Source organism: Aythya ferina (genome assembly GCF_964211825.1).
Source record: "Aythya ferina genome assembly, chromosome: 5".
In the NCBI taxonomy this organism is placed as follows: domain Eukaryota; kingdom Metazoa; phylum Chordata; class Aves; order Anseriformes; family Anatidae; genus Aythya; species Aythya ferina.
In genome coordinates, this window is record NC_140301.1 from 32,402,921 (window position 1) to 32,420,104 (window position 17,184).

Consider the following 17,184-nt stretch of genomic DNA (forward strand, 5'->3'; position numbering starts at 1 on the left):
GAAAAAGTCTGTGTTCCCCAGATTCACACTCAAATACTTGAAGTGTTTTGCCTCGGTTGAAAAAAAATATATAAAAAATCATAAATAATTAAAAAATAACAAAAAATCCACTTCTCATTTGAACTATTAAATCCCATCATACAAGCTTCCATTTCCAATTTTCTGCTTTGCTGATCTTTAAAACCATTTGGTGTGTTTATGACGATTATCACAGGAGTAATATCCCCATATCCACAGTTCTGCCATTCCGTGTGTACACATACTGAAAGAACAACACATGCATCTGATCAGGTAGAGATATTTCACCTTTGTTTTGAATTTATTCCTTAATAGAGGCTAAAGTCTGTAAATTAGCAAACAAGGCACAGGCATTTTCTTTATGGCCCAGAGAGAGGCAGAACAGGGTAGGGCAGAGGACCTCATTCTTTCAATATATGAAATGCTCTAACAGATGAATTAATGGCACCAAAGTTTTCAGCCTTGGCAGTTGGAGGTAAAACTCTCCTAACGGGTGTTTTCTTTCTCTGGAAGAACTGACCCTCTGAACATTGGACAAGCGTAACCTCTGTGGCCCATTTACTCCTTTACAATGTGCTGATGAACAGCACCAGTAATTAACTGACGCAGATGGAAGTTCATAGATTTTCAAAAGAACATCTATGAACTGTTTTGCTTGTTTACCTGTACATCGACTGAATTTGTTAATTGGCATGTAGATGTACAAGCACCTTGTTCAAGCCTGGATATAGCAAATTTTACATCCTGAAAATAAACTTCCCCAAGAACTAAGAAATTCACGTCTAAAATTCATTTTTCTGCCCTTCTAGGTGTTTACACAATGCTCCCATAGGCAATTATGATTTTGCTTGACGTGTGCTTTTAAAATGACCCTTCCAACATCCATTTGATCAGCTCCGTCTATTCAACTCTGTTATGTTTTAAGATTCCTCAAAAGATATTCTTAATGCCATTGTATTACAGGAATGTTTCTGAGCTTAAGTATGTATCAAAAAACTAATTTGTAAAAGAGGTCATATATTTTAGGGTAGCTACTAAACAGGTAGAGCAAGAAATAGTGCCAAGCATATAGCAGGAACTATCAGATAAACTTAATCATATGCTAGGGGTTGTTTTCTTTTCAGATAAAAGTCCAGGAATGTTACGTCTGAAGAAGTTACAGACTTAAATCCTTACAGGCTAAGAAAATTTGTTCAAATCTGTGTTTTACTCATTTTTTCTGCAAGGAGAACTTTAATCTTCCAGTCATTCGATAAAACCTTTGTTTTATATTCTAACATTGTTTTAAGGCTTAAGAATTTTTCATGTTAACTTGCAATAATGAAGGAGAAATAAATTTGTTCTTGTAGTTTTTCCTGTTAGTTTGTAGCTATATGTACACATTTATATGTATGTGTGTGTGTACTCAAATTATTTTTCATACAGTTCAAGAATACTTTTTGACGTTTCTAAAGGAAAAAACGTACATTTTCTTTACTCATTTACTCACTCTCATGGGGAGAGGGCACAAGAAACGTCCTACAGATTAAAGAGACTTTCTACAGAGAAATCAAGACATTTTTACTGTGAAATTCTGAAATCTAGTGGTCTTTACTTTTAAGTTGTAAAATAAGCTAAACATAATATAAATTCAAGATATGATTGTCTGAGGGCATTAGCAACACAATACAGAAATGTCTCTGCAGGCACTCAGCTCACATAACACTGGCAATTAATGACCACCTGTATTATGTCCGTGGACAGGAGTCTAACTGCTGACTCCTGATTTAGACCAAAGCACACGTTACATGTACCAAATTCTACCACCAGGTACCAATGTACAGAAACCCTTTAAAGTTTGTCAGAGCAGTCTTGTAATAATTTAATACTTTCCCTTTGTTCAAAATGGGAAGTTTGTAGTGGTCTAGTTAAAAAGTGAGAAAGGTTTTTACATTAATGTATTTCACTCTGTGGATTCCTTTATTACGTTTCTCAGGATTGCTCACTGAACTGGTGAAACAACACACAATGCTCTATTATTCACTAATGGGGTTGGTCGTCTTCAGCACAAAAAATAATTTCCTGTTCCTGTACACAGATCCTTCAGGTGTACCTGAAGGACGTTTGCATCCATGTGGAGCTCTGGTCAGTCACCACTGATTACAAGGAGAAGCCACTGCTCTCATAAACTCTCCATATTATTCAGTAATAGGTGAACGTTTCTACTACACAGCTGATAAAAGCAATAAAGCTTGATGAGTTTCAGAGTTAGTCAATCTAAAAAGCAGTTTTTACTGATTTTTTTTTCTGGCTGTTTTCACTCTGTTGGCCATCATTCTGGAAATGTTTTGTACACTGAGTCTAACACCTAGAAAAATTATCGTGACACTTTTTTTTAGAATAGGCACTTCTTGCCCTGCAGACATACCTCTGACATGGGGAACCCTGGGACACTTTCTCAAAGGTAAATTTTAGGCCTGCAAAAAGGCAACTTAGGTGTCACAAAAAAGCCATTATAGTATGGTTCATTCTGCACCACTTACAATGAATAGATTTTATGCCAGAGGACATTCATAGACACGGCATTACTAACTGTAAACTTCATTGGAATATATATGTGAATTCTATTCGTATAAAATCTTAGCCATAACACTATAATAGGAACAAGCTTCATATAAAGGAAGGAAATGTAATCTAAGAACAGCAAGTGTCCTTAGGATTGTGTATTTTGCAGCGTATGAACAAGCAGCAGTTTCAGTGTATCAATGTTAGCACAAGTGTTCTCTCTGTTGTTCAGATAAATTAATAACCTGGCTCATTATCCATAGGAAAAGGACAGAGGGAGAAGCTATTGACATAATGGTCAGTTCCACCAAAATTTCACAGTCTAAACAGTTCTTACTAATTACAAAATTAACCTTATCTTATAATCACTGTTGCTCAGTGCATTTGCTGGATGTTACACTAATGTTTTTTTCCAGACCAAGTATCCTTGGTCTAGGCAGGCCAAGGAAGCCATATTCAGTTGTGGAATAATTTTATGTTCAACATCTGGGTCACGAACAAACAAGGATGGAGGTTCAGTACAGTACTGAATTACTAGGCCATACACCGATGGTTCTGTGTTATAGTAACAAGAACCTGGCACCATGCTCATGGATTGGGATGCATGGGACAACAAGCTGATAATTATCATTGTGGCTGAAAATTATAAAGTTCTGAGAAACATGATCTTCAGCTGTTTTTGAACAAAAAGACAGCATTTACTGATGTTCTGATATGGTTTGTTCAATATCGGACACAGTACTTTGAGAAAGAAACCATGCTAAAGAGAAGTCATAAGAGAACTATAAATGATTTAAAGTGTCTAAAGGCCCTTTGATAAGGCTTGCAGAAGTTACGGTTGTTTGGCTTAAAGACAAGACTGAGATGAAAAAACAAGCAGCCTCTTTAGAGCTATAAAAAGCAGTTCCACAAGTCAAGACAAAGATCGCTGACCTTTGGAAAGAAGATAAATTTATGGGTCTGAACTACAGAGGAAAAAAAAAGTTAAATATTAGAAATAAACTTGGAGTGATGAGGTTCGTAAAGCCCAGCAAAAGATCGTTCAAGTTTGCTGCAGATCCGTTGTCTACTGGAGCTAGTTTGGCAGTCAACCTGCATGTCTTCCTGCCACGTTCTACAATTTTAGGTCTGCTCTATTTGCAGACCACGTTGTTTTCAGCCCCACAGCTTATGCAGCCACATAGCTGCAGCACAGCTGTCTGGAGAACCCTCGTTACATCCCCACGGAGAATTGTTCTGCCCCCTAACCTACGACAGAGACCAAAGCTCTGCCCTGCTGCAGAGAGCTCGCACCCCCAGGGTCGCTGCTTCTTCACCCCTGACAGTGAATGCTGCACCACGTGTGCAGCAGTGGCCAGGGACAGTCAGAAAGGATGCCTGTCATCCTCGAGGCCAACAACTGCTAGAGGAGTGCTTCCAGAAGTCTGGCGGGCACACATTAATCTCTCAGAAAATATATCTTTGATTTTTTCCCCAACTTTTTCCCAATTAAGTTATAAATGAAATAAATTAAATTTATTTCAGACATCACCCGTCAGCATGCCAAGAGGATTATCTCATCACACAACTCTATGGACATGAATATACTCCAGTTTGTGCTACACAACATGTAAAGAGAATGCATTAACAAGACAGAAGATTCAGAATATGCAAGATGTGAATGCCACAGAAGACTTGGGAATAAATAAATCTGTACCTGCCTTGCAGCCACCACTTCGAATTCCACAAAAAGCTCAGCCGAAGCTCACTGTAGTGAAGCACTAGTTTATAATTTGGTTTCTCTCGTTGCTGTAAGTTGGACCGCTCTGGAACTGGCTGGCCAGCAGTGAGAGGGGAGGAGAACTTGAAGTTCCACCAGCTGTGGCTGAACTGCAAAAAGTGCTGGGCATATCAGAAAGCTTCTTATAGTGCTCTACAGGCTGTGACAAATGCAGTAATCAGTAGTGTGGTTGTCAGCAGTTAGAGCGATTTTTTATTACCACCTACTTAGTATGATTGTAGTGTAGGTGAACAGTGCTTGGATCCCAAGCACTATAGCTCTTTACCCACAAAGCCAGTCCTCTTTTATTTGAAGAAAATAAAACTTCTCATTGTCCCAACTCTATCCAAACATTTTATCTAAACTGAGATCAAAGTTTTCCAATAGCCTGTTTGATTTACTTGGAATATTGCATTCTCTGTTCAAATCCTGCCATTGTGCTGATAGGCAGTAAGTCAAAGACTATGCAGTCACCAGAAAAAATCCAGAAAGGTTGGTCAGAAGGGGTCTCTGGACATCACCTAGTCCAACCCACCACTTGAAGTGGTAAATCACCAACGCCAGATCTGGTCAGCTTTGTCTGGCCAAGATCTTACAAACTTAAGGACAGCTAGAAGGTGCTGCAGGAGGGTACCTGGCCTACCGCCCACCACAAGGGCAGACTAAGGTGTGAAACTGCTGCCTGCCTGTTCCTGCTGCTCCTCTCTTCTAGTGGCGATACAGCTCACAGTGCTTGTGCTTTCTCACTGGGAACACTGCACTAAGAAGTATTAATGGTAAGAAGACAAAAGCCCTTGGACACTGTTCTGGACACAGGCGTTTCTACTCCGTAGTCTGTGTTACAGCACACGGGTGTTTCAAGCCACTGCGCAAGATACCGGCTGTGATCCCAGTATGTCAGCATCACTGTCTGCTACTGAGAATAGGACTTAGGACTTTAGACTATTCTGACTTAGAAGGCATACACTTTACCACTGTCTTTCTTCAGAAAAACAACAGATGGGAAGAAGAGAACTGCCAATTAAAATTCATCTTTGAGGATCTACATTTATGTTTGCATTATCTGTGTGCTTATCATTGCTGTCATAAAATCTTAGAACAAAGTTCGTATTTGTGTTGAATGATCAACAAGGCGTACTAAGATGTTAAGCAATATTAGACAATGCTATTTAGTCTGTTTCATTGTAATAAATCACAGAATCACAGAATCACAGAATTTCTAGGTTGGAAGAGACCTCAAGATCATCGAGTCCAACCTCTGACCTAACGCTAGCAGTCCCCACTAAACCATATCCCTAAGCTCTACATCTAAACGTCTTTTGAAGACTTCCAGGGATGGTGACTCCACCACTTCCCTGGGCAGCCTGTTCCAATGCCTCACAACCCTTTCAGTGAAGAAGTTCTTCCTAACATCTAACTTAAAACTCCCCTGGTGCAACTTAAGCCCATTCCCCCTCGTCCTGTCACCAGGCACGTGGGAGAAAAGGCCAACCCCCACCTCGCTACAGCCTCCCTTGAGGTACCTATAGAGAGCGATAAGGTCGCCCCTGAGCCTCCTCTTCTCCAGGCTGAACAAGCCCAGCTCCCTCAGCCGCTCCTCGTAGGACTTGTTCTCCAGGCCCCTCACCAGCTTTGTTGCCCTTCTCTGGACTCGCTCAAGCACCTCGATGTCCTTCTTGTAGTGAGGGGCCCAAAACTGAACACAGTACTCGAGGTGCGGCCTCACCAGAGCTGAGTACAGGGGGACGATCACCTCCCTAGCCCTGCTGGTCACACTGTTCCTGATACAAGCCAGGATGCCGTTGGCCTTCTTGGCCACCTGAGCACACTGCTGGCTCATATTCAGCTGACTGTCCACCATCACTCCCAGGTCCTTCTCTGCCTGGCAGCTCTCCAACCATTCCTCTCCCAGCCTGTAGCTCTGCTTGGACTTATTGTTTCAGCCTAAACAATTGTTCCAAATTATGAGTTAAAGCCTCATGAATGGTCACAGATGAGGCTTCACTCCTAGTAGAAGTGTCAGCTTCAATGAAAATAAAGACAGTGAGACCATGGGGCTGTCAGCAAGAGGGTTTGGAAACTGCTAATGAGAAGTTTTTCCCAACACTTAGAGTCAGTTATCCCATTGAGGAGGGATCAGTGCACACTCACTAGATTCAGGCAAGTTCAGGAAGGCATTGTGCCTAGTGAAGTCTTGCCAATAATCCTAATACACGAGGAAAGCAGTGCAATAGTATCTCTGGTAATAGTCACCCAAGCCTTTACTCCTGACCACCTCCACCTGTCCCAAAAGAGAAAAGAAGGGTGGTTTTTGGTTGTTGTACGTCTGAGAACAAACCAATGAGTTAAATCAAATTGCATGTACATTGTGCAGCACCAGTGATAAGGTTTTATAGCCTTAAACAGCACTGAAAGCGTAGAGTGCTTACTACTGAGGCCCATTAGCACTTTACCAAACAAACACTTCCTGATGGGCTGTGCTGAGAAGCCCAGATCATCTTGAACGAGCCTGCCATATCCAGATAGAGTCCCTTGGCTACTCTGCAGCTGGTGTTTGCATTGAGGGTGGCCCTTCCTCACCATCTTACACCTTCTCCTGAGACGAGTGAGCCAATGTGCCACAGAGCATAGCCATCAAGTACCTGCAGCCTGACAGAGGGGCTGCCTTGGTCCCACACACGGCACCTCCAAGAGTGCCAGGAAGCTGATTAAGCCAACTTAATTACCAGGAGAATGGTTTGCCACATCCCATTGGTGATAGTGAGGAGAAGCAGTGAAATCAAGGGCTGGGTATGCACAGCCAGTAGTCCTGATGGGAGCTGGCAACAGTCTGAGGAGGGAGCTTTCTGAGGAGACAGAGAGTGCTCTTGGCAGGCTGCTTTCGAAGAGAAGACGAGCTAATATACTTTGAACTGTCACCTCAGAGCTGGCCTGGAAATCAGCGTGTTAAAGGAGGGAGGTAGCTCAGGAACCCCTTCAAAGATGCAGAGAACGTTTCCTTTTTATCACCCATGTTTCACAACAGTAGTCTTTTTTTCTGCTGCCACAAACAGGCCTTCAACCTTTGCAGAAGAATGGGAACTTGCACCAGTATCATGCGGTATAACACATAAGCAATTGTCTGAGAAATTGGAGAAGAGGGTAAGTAAGGAAAAAGAAAGAAAATATATGACTGAAAATAAAAAAAAAGTATCTTCCTACACCAATAACACAAAATAGGATGTGCTTTTGCCCACAGCTTGGAAAGATTGTATCTGAGGTCTTCAGAATTTGTTGAAGTACTTAACTAAACAACAATTTACCTACTCAATGTATATGAATGCTTAGGACAACCTTTACTACTGTTTATCACTTCATACTGACATGCTCGACAAACATTAACGAACTTGTAAAATCCTATTAAATAAAACAGGACACTTGTGCCTACAGAAAGATCAAATATCTCCTCTAACAAGGTTGCCTAATGGGCAGAGTGGAGCTGGGACGTGGCTCAAACAAGTGCAAGTACCCTGCAAGTATTATGTTTTTTCCAGACACTCCTATCAGATCATGGCCTGAAAAACATCCTTGCAGATGCCCAAATAAACTTCGGAAAACAACTGAAAATGGTAGTGATTTCAGGTATTTAAAAATAAATCTTTCCTTCCCATAGTGAAACTAATAAAGCATGGCTGTCACCTGCTGTTCCTTTGAAGCAACAAACAAGTTTCTTCTTCTGAAGGAGCAAGTGGCATCATCTTCAGCTTAAGAAGTTCCTAGCCACTGACTATAGTGTGGAAGCAACATTTGAACCAGTTCTATTTCTTTTGCCCTTTTTTTAAAAGATCAACTATTGTCCTTTTAGGACACAATACAGAGCTAAGATGAAGCTTTTAGCTAGCATGATCATTTCAAGGCTTATGGAGGCAGCACCATTAGTATCAGAAGTTTGCATGTTTTTCTTATGTGCTTAATATAACTGCCTGCTAAAAATTCTTTGCTAGCAAGCAGGGCACCGTAGCTCTGTGCTGCTTCGGTCATTTTGATTCAATATAATTTCCCTTTTCTTCACAAGAACAGAGCCTTGTCTCAAAAAACTGCTGGTTCTTTCCTCCTGTGCCCTATTTTTGCTCAGATTTCTGTATAATTAACACCACATAAGAAGGTAAAATAACAGCCCTGTAGACACACCTCCCAGTTATACTGAGATGCAAATATGACTTTCCAAAAGTCTAGTATTTCCTCACCTAAAGCACAAATTGTTGGGCATTCATTAGAAATTCATCATTTTACTCATGTTCACAATGTCTGGAGGACTGGGGGAAAAAAAAAATCAAGGCTGCACCTATGCTGCTGAGAAGCATTTGAACTCAGGGTGCCTGCTACAGCCTGGTACACATAACCCAGTAGGAATTTCACTGGTCCTCACATGGTTGGCAACATCAAGCACTGATAGAAAGGACTTTGTGACTACTGCAAGAAGAGATCCTGGTTTATCTTGTTTTTCTTCCTTGATATCACTACTGCAAGCACACATGGATAACTGGATTTTTATTGCCATATGTACTCCTGGTGAAAAAGGCACCCTGAGGCACCCTTACAAGAAGATAGTCTTGGCTTTCCTGTCAGAAATCTCAGAAAAATTGAAGATCTAGTCCCAGTTGTTCTTCTAGAGGAGGAAAACATGTTTATTTTGCTCTCAAGACTGTCCTAGAAGGTGAGGGTTGGGCCCCATACTCCAATATAATATACTCATCACCTTATCTGATATTAAGCACTGTCTCTGTACTATCCTAATTTGAAGCACTATGGTTAATAGAAACAAACTAATACGGAGGATCTGAGCAATCACCACATATTTTTAAGCATGCCTAAATACTAAGGAGGCTCTAGAACAGTAATTCTAAGTCAGGCTAAACATTGCTGATTTTAATCCCTGTACTCTGCTTAAGAGAGATACCAGACACCCAAGAAGTTTTCAGCCAGAAAAAAACAGAAACCACATCTGATAGAGATTTCAGACTCTGTTGGCAGGAAGTTGGCTGAATATTGTTTTGTGAAGGCAGCCAAAAAAAAAAGAAGCGAAGAGATGAGAAAGTCTTCCCTAAACATAGGTCCCCCACACTTAAGGAAAATCCTAAAGTAGTACAACACTGGAGGTGCCTACCAAGAAGAGGTTAGCTGTGAAATGGAAAATTATCTTAGTTTTTATTTATTCAGGAATGCATGACAGATATCTTTATGCACAGAATTAGACAATTTGCATATCTACGTTTTCTGCCAATTTTTCTCCCTCCTACATAACTTTCAACGCTGGCATCTGTCTGTAACAAAAAAAAAAAGAGGGAGAGGGGGGAGGATCATTCCTGAATTTGATGTGCTCAAAAGCTGTAGTATCTGGGTTTCTCCTGGCTTAGCTATCCTATAAAATCTAAAATTATGTGTAGTCAAGAAAGCCAGTATAATATCTTTAAAGTTTTGTAGTGTAACTAAATCATCTGAATTTGTCTATGAAGGTGGGTCAGAACTGACTAATGGGACTTCTGCTGAGTGTTTCGCTGATCTTGGCAAGTTCTGCACTCTATTATTAAAAAGGCAGTGAATTAGAGAAGCAGTTGTCACACTTCAGTGAGGCTTTCTGCTGATCGCTGATCTCAGACAGTCATTTTGCCAGGCATTTCTATAAATAAGGTGAGCTGGATCTTCTAGTATAAGACAACCAAGGACAGGAATTTTTACAGATTCTGCAGTGTTAGATTTAAACCTTCCCTTATTAATCTAGAACATATTGGATTCTGTTTGGGGAAGAAAAGGATACGTTTTAATAGAACAAAACAGAAGAAGAATTACAGATAAAGCACTCTAATGTTCAAGGAACCACCAAAGCAGAAGAAAAACATATTTTAAAAGTACAGAATATATAAGAATTTACAAATCAAGGTTTTTAGCATAAGCTATGTGGGAAAGGGATTTAAGAATTGCAAGCAATCACCCCAGACATGAGTTAGGTGGTTCAAGTGACCACAAACAAATATGAGGCAAAGTTTTCATCTGTCTTGCTTAGAAACAAGGAACCAATTAAATACAACTACTCACCCCCTTACTTATTCACAGCCGCACATCTTTGCACTGGTGATTAGATAATAAAACTGCAACCTCTCCTCAGGCCAGCGTTTCTGGCATGAAGCTTGTGTTTGCAGAGAAGCTCTCACCTCCAGACCATCAGGGGCTCCATGGGTCGTCAGGGCCTGCCCATCCACCCCCTGGCAGACATGGAGGCCATGTCCCACCACAAGCCCAGGCCAAACAGGCCCAGCGTCACGGTGCTGGGGCAGGCCAGGCCAGAAAGACAACTCACAGCACAGGGCTAAGGCTGGGGCTGGGGCTGTGGCCAGCTCCAGTCAGAGCCATAGGGACAGGCCACATGGGGATGCGTCCTGAGGTCCCGAGCAAGAGGCACCAGAGGCACAGCTGAGCCAGGGGCCAGCAGCCCTCCAGCACGATACAGCCCAAGCAGGGACTGAGGGCCCTGGGCTGAGCTTAAACAGAGGCCTTGGGCCCATGGCTGTGGGGAGGCCCCATGTGAGGCTTGCCAGGGCTCGGTGCTGCCCTCAGGCCTGGCACTCCTGGTCCATAGCAAGCGCTCAGCTGGTGTTTACAGCAAGCTACGGACCTGAGATATGGCCAGCTGCCAGTCTTCCTTAATATCTTTTAAATTGCTTGCTGCACTTTGTGAAAAAAACAATTTTCAGTAAAGTTCTTTAAAATCGATCCTTTCACTCAGGCCAGTTGGTGTTGGCAGCGGGTAGGTTCCCGCTCTCCCCTGAGGAGCTGCAGCTTCTTCACATCTATGGCTGTGAGGGAGACTGGATGAGCACTGGGGAAAGCCAGCAGCTCCCAAACCCTGCTTCTGGCCATCCTACTTCCCCTAATGTAATTCCTCTACATCTGTTCTTGTAACTGAAGCATCCATAAGGTACCAGCCCTTCAGTGAGTCTTTGTGCTCTAGGCACAACATTGCTCCAGGAATGGTATTTTCTTCATCCTCTAAGTGCGTGTTTTTTTTTTTTTTTTTTTTTTTTTTTTTTTTTTTTATCGGGGCCTCTATCACCAGATAGATTTACAGCTTAGATGGTAATTATCAACTAGATGGTAATAATCAACTTCACCTAGTACAAGCCTGCCAGTATACATTATTTTTCCACATGCTTCTTTGTTTCTGTCTACGCTAGGAAAAAAAAAAGGATGGGTGATGGAACGGCCTCCTTTTATGAGAATACCCTGATGTCCAGGCACTGGAGAGCCCATATCTGTATCAGAGCTGAACATTTCTCCCACTTAAACCTCAGTTAATGCAAATTCTCTGGGGCTGCAACAGTCTTCACACCATGTTCACCTCATGCACCCATCTCCCTTGCAGTGCTAAACTATTATACGGATGAGATAACAAGGCGTTGGTTTCCAATGAAATGCCCAACAGCTCTGTTTTTCTTGTGTGCTTGGAGTTAATCATTTTTGAAAAGCAACGTTCTCAACAAATTTTCATATCTACCATTGTATTTTTAATCTCATTTGCTGAAGAAAGATAAACAGTGAATGGAAATAATCATGCCACTGTGCCATAACTGCATGTTTTCTTTTCATTCAGCTTCTAACAGACCTTTAGTTAATCCTCTGAAATGTTCAGTTAGCAATTCAAGTTTAAAATCTTTTTTTTCTTCCTTGTCTTATTTGTTCAATGCCTCACTCCCACTATTCTACTGAAAAAAAGGACAGTGTGAATAACTAAGCCAGAAATAATGCATGTACCAAGCTGCTACGATCAATCCACGAGTAACTGGGTAATATAATTAGACAAACATGGTCTAATTTTAAACTCCGGACGGTCTTCCTTAATTTACTTTCTGTATACAACATAGCAACCTCTTATCTATCACACTGAAACCTCTGCACTCTGAACCTAAAACTAGTAAGGAAAGTGATTTTTAACAAAGTTAAGAGACTGTAAAAGAGGAGCTCAGGTTGGAATGAAGTAGTGACAGAAATCCTGTGTATCTAATACTGCCCCACATCAACAGCTGATTTGGATTGCTCACATCAGTTTCAGAAAGGGAAAATTATATTTACATCTCTGCCTTAAGTAAAAAAAAAAAAAAAAAAAAAGGTCACATAAGGCATATACCACTCATCCTCAAAGTTTCTCTGAGTTGTCTTTTCATTTCATGACTCCAAAACAGCTCCTAAAGTTTACTCTCTTCAGTCTTTGGCTCACAGTTACCTACCAATACTCTCAAATTTTAACAGCCTATGTTGTGTTTTAATTGGAAATAACTAGTTCTTTTTTTCTTTTCTCATTTTTATGTGGGAATGGAAATATTAGCTATTCCTTTTATATACCTGACCACGTTAAACAACCATCTTGTAGGACCTCAATGAAAATACAGAAAGCCTAGTCTTTTTCTACCTTATTTGCTGTTGCACTGTCTCAGGTCTCCTTTTTTCCTAGAATATTTTCAGTTTTATTCTTCCCTTGTGTATGTAACAGATCACAATACTCACATTTTTAATACTGCCTATATTAATGTAAAGAAGCTCAGTTCTCAGCTTTCTACTAAAAGCTCCCTAGTTTCAAAGATTTTTAGCTATGACAGTTAACAGTTTGGGCTTAACTCTCTAGTCTTTTAAAATGTTTGTTCTTTATTCCCCAAGACTATTTGACTGTGGATACTCTATACTCAATAGAAAATACATATAGTCATATCCTTTTGCAAAACATTGAACTTACAAATGAAATGGGGAACCCACTCTTTACTGGTTACAACTGGTAGGCTGTTAACACATTTAGCATGCCACGTACCAGCTATAATTTTTTTTTAATAAGATTACAGATTTAGTACTTGAACTCTGAATTATGTCCAAAGAAAACAATCCAGACTGGTACAGAATTTCTTTCAGGCACATGCAAGAAAATCTAGGCCATTTTAAATTGCAGATCTTAAATTTCCACAACTGTCATGGCAAACATTTCTTTGGCATTTCTGATTTTTTTTTGTTACACATTCTTTGATATACTTCTACATCTACCTTCATTTGAAGCCAATAGTTTACAATTTGAGCCATTTTTATATGGCTTTTTTCATTGAAGCTAAAGCTAAGCAAACCTTTACTCCTTCATTTTCCATAATTACTACAGAATTCAGCCACTTAGTAGGCTTTTCTTTAATGTTCTATTTAGCAAATTCCTCTCTAAGTTTTTGCTGAAGCAGTAAAGATGCTGGTTTACATTTGTAGAATTTATTTTTTTTTTTTTTGCAGTGTAACTGTATCTTATATCAAGCAATTTCCTTCTCACACCTTTAAAATATTTGTTCAGCACACCTGTGAACTCCTGTCTACCTACCCATCCTCCTGACACGCCCTGCCATGTTTATAAGCACAGAACAATCTTTAATCTCTAGAACAATCAGAAGCTATTTATTTACTCTATTTTATTTTACCTTTCTATCTAAATTACTTATGCATGGGCAACGGTTTCCCTGCATTACGTTCTGAACTGTGTTTAAGAGCAGTAAATTTTTCTATCCTCATTTGTTTTAATTAGCACACATGAACTTTATGCCTCACCACCTGATAAATGCATGTCAAGATTTCAACCAATAAGCAGATGTTCTAACTCCCTGAAACAGCTCTCCCTGTCTTCAAAATAACTTCTGTGTTGTACAAAATGTATGTACTTAGTGTCTTTTAACTTCCTTTAACGTCCTTTAACTTCTATTCTCCTCTGTCCACTCTCATTGTTTTGATTCTGCTGTTTAATACCATCCAGGATAACATAGGCTTTCTCCCTTCCAAGACGTGGTGCCTCAATGGTTTTATTTTGCATCCTGATGCAGTTTCATTGTACGTTTGTGTCTTTTTTTTTTTTTTTTTAAAAGTGTAATATGCATGCATATTTTCCTCAGTTTTAGATGTCCACATCCATTTGCAAAATGCTCTTGGATTAGATACCCTCCTCCAACATCTTTTTATTCATTTTTTATTTTTAAAGGCTGTACCTATATTTCTTTCCTTCTGGAAATACAATATTCTTTGACACCTGATTGACTTTTCTCAACTTAGCTTGTAGGTTTTGACAAATATCTTGCCTCTGATACAGCAACTTTTTTAAGAGCTGCTTTAGAGGTTGAACCTAAACCAAAGTCAGAAACCAAACTCTGCTTCTAGTAAGTGAGGGGAGCCCTGGCCCCCCATCTCTGCATCTTTCCCTGGTTTCTCAGTGGTGGGGCTGGCAAGAAGGCCCAGCCACAAGGCAACAGTGCTGGGTGATGAAGCAAGCTGCGGAGCATGGGACACGCTCCTTGAATAGACAAAGGACCCGCAGGGCTGCAGGACAGAAACTGCTTACCAGCAGCGTTTGCCCAGAGTAAACAGAGACTAGTTTATTGCGGATTATAACATTGGCAAACCAGTTCCTCCTCAGTGAAATTTAAATCTTTCTGTAACGCCATTTTCCTTCTTTCTGGATTAAATTATTATCCAGTTTAAATTTATTATCATAAACCTGGACAACAGGCTCTTTTTGAATCCAAAAGGATAGATTCACTGTAGAGAACAGAACAGCTTTATTTATTCCTTTTACTATTTCCCATTAAATTCAAATTGTGCATCTCAAAAATATTCAGTCCTAACACTAATAAATTTAATGTCTTCATTTAGACCAGGAGGATAAGCTGAAAGCATGTTCAAACTTGAAGAAAGAGAGATGATGAAATCACCATTGAGGTACACCATTGTTTAACTATTTGAGAACTCTATGACCTTTTAGTTTATTGGGAAATATTAATAAATATGTGAACATACCAAACCATTTCTCTTTACTGAAGGAGTATTGTGCTGTTCAGGTTTTTGGAATAGACTTTTGTAACGTTTGTGTCAAAGATAAGAGACAATCCCTCTTAGCTACCTTTACGTAGCACCATTGCACACATTGTGCAGTCTTTCCTGTAGAGCATGAGAAGAAAAACTCCAGTAAGTATAAATAGTCTAGAAGAGAACAGAATTTTCTGTCCTGATTGTACATTCATATGATATAACATTTTTCTTCTTCTCCCAGGAGGCTCAAGCAATTCTGCAGGAAAGATATTTGAGAAGATGGCACAGAAAGTTATGCACATTATGATGGGGAGTTTTACCAGCAGCCCAGTGAAGGAGTGATAGTGCTCACAGGAAGGGGCCTAGGGTGATGTGAACAAAAGGAAATGTTTCCAATTTACACCACCAGTTCCTACGCTAATGAGATCCTGACATTTTTCTTATATTTTTCTTATTTCTGGTTTTAAAGCATCCTGAGATTTTAGGAAAAATGCTACAATTAATCATGTAGTTACCCAGAAGAGACTGAAAAGAGAATATGGGATGCATAGAGTTAAATAAAAATAGTTCAATAAATAAGTGCCACTCATGAACATTTTCTTACCCTGCTGCATTTGTGCAGAACACAGTTGCCTATGGTGCTCTGTGATGGGGAATAACAATCCTCCGTTCACTCCTCTGAGAGGAACCCCTTAAACTTGGCCTAGACTGCCTGAAGCACACTTTTGGCATCTTGTCCCAAGGCCTCCTACTTGCCTCAGTTAGCATAGTGAATATTACAGTGATCATGGAACGGGGACATCAGTTTCTAACAGCTGAACAGTATGGGCATAGAGTCATCCTGAAATCGGCAGATTCCTGGCATTCACATCATAGTATATTTTGTTTTTTTCCCCTCAGCCACAGCCTTGCTCTCATTTGCCAGCACAGGCCCATAGGAATATTGCAGGGTTCAGAAGCTCATCTTTGTAAGCTGAGACCAACTGCTCAAGGGGATGTCCAGGAAATAGCACTTCGGTAGAATTGTTCAGAAAACCCTGTTGTAGCTCAGGAGGGAAAGGGCTTGATCTTTTCCTACATGATTCAGAAAGGTCCTGCTCAAGCACTTTTGGTGGAGCAGAAAGATGCTTCTCCAGCCTGCACAGCCACATGGCTCCCAGGAGGTGAGCTCGTAGTGCTGTTTTATGAGAACAAATCAACCTGAAATAACTTAATGGTTACTCTTTTTATTACCATAGACAAAAAGTTATGATATCACCTTAAGAAACCATAAATCTATATCCTAGGACAAGTAAATATTTAAAGCCAGTATTATTTTTTTTTTTTTATATCTTTCCGATAGACAATCCATAGCACTGCAATTTCTGACACTGTGCCCACAACATCTGTGTCTATCACTAAAATAGTTCTACTAAAACCAAATTATTACACATTTTAATTATATTATTGTATTTTGATTTATAAACACTGATAGTGAAAAGCAAATAGAGAACGAGGATAAAGAACAAATACTGGAGGTTTCTCCATACTAGTTTTTCCACACAGGCAAGATATAGTTGAAGCTGGCCTTCATGCACTGTAGTAGCGCTGCAAGGAAACAGCAATACTTGAAAACAAGAAAAAAGTAAAGAAAACTTCACAGGAAAATTCCAATTTTAATGGAACACAGTGTGCTTAACCATGAAAACAATCAAAACCTGACACTTGGTTTGCCTGTAAAACACAAGGCTGCAGGAGCCTGGGCTGACTCTGCAGGTAGTGCCACTGCTGAATGCAGGCTTGAGAACACTGTGGAAAATCACTGCTGCTTGCTTCCTCTGGATGGCTGCAGCCCCTGCACTGAGCTGCTCTGCCCAGGGTGGAGCAGGGCAGAAAGCTGGGCCCAACAGGCTGGAAGGTGAACAGAAGAGATCTTGGCTGGAGGTGGCAGGGTATGGGACTGAGGCCCCTGGGCATGAAGATGCAGTCGAGCTCAGCAGAAGAAACCAAAGGGTGATTTCAGAACCCTTGAG

At 40.4% G+C, this 17,184-nt stretch overlaps 1 protein-coding gene across 4 annotated transcripts in view; it reads right to left on the minus strand.

The window, feature by feature from the left end:
• The window catches only part of LOC311437365 (carbohydrate sulfotransferase 8-like), a 29,035-nt gene extending 24,581 nt beyond the window's left edge, over positions 1-4,454 (minus strand). For 2 of the 4 annotated variants that reach the window (XM_084520538.1, XM_084520535.1), the window contains exon 1: positions 4,259-4,453. The gene's annotated coding sequence lies outside the window, so the exon portion shown is untranslated. Of the gene's footprint in view, positions 1-4,258 lie in introns of all 4 variants that reach the window. The other 2 variants (XM_084520539.1, XM_084520534.1) reach the window with 2 other exon arrangements.
• Positions 4,455-17,184: the final 12,730 nt, after the last annotated feature.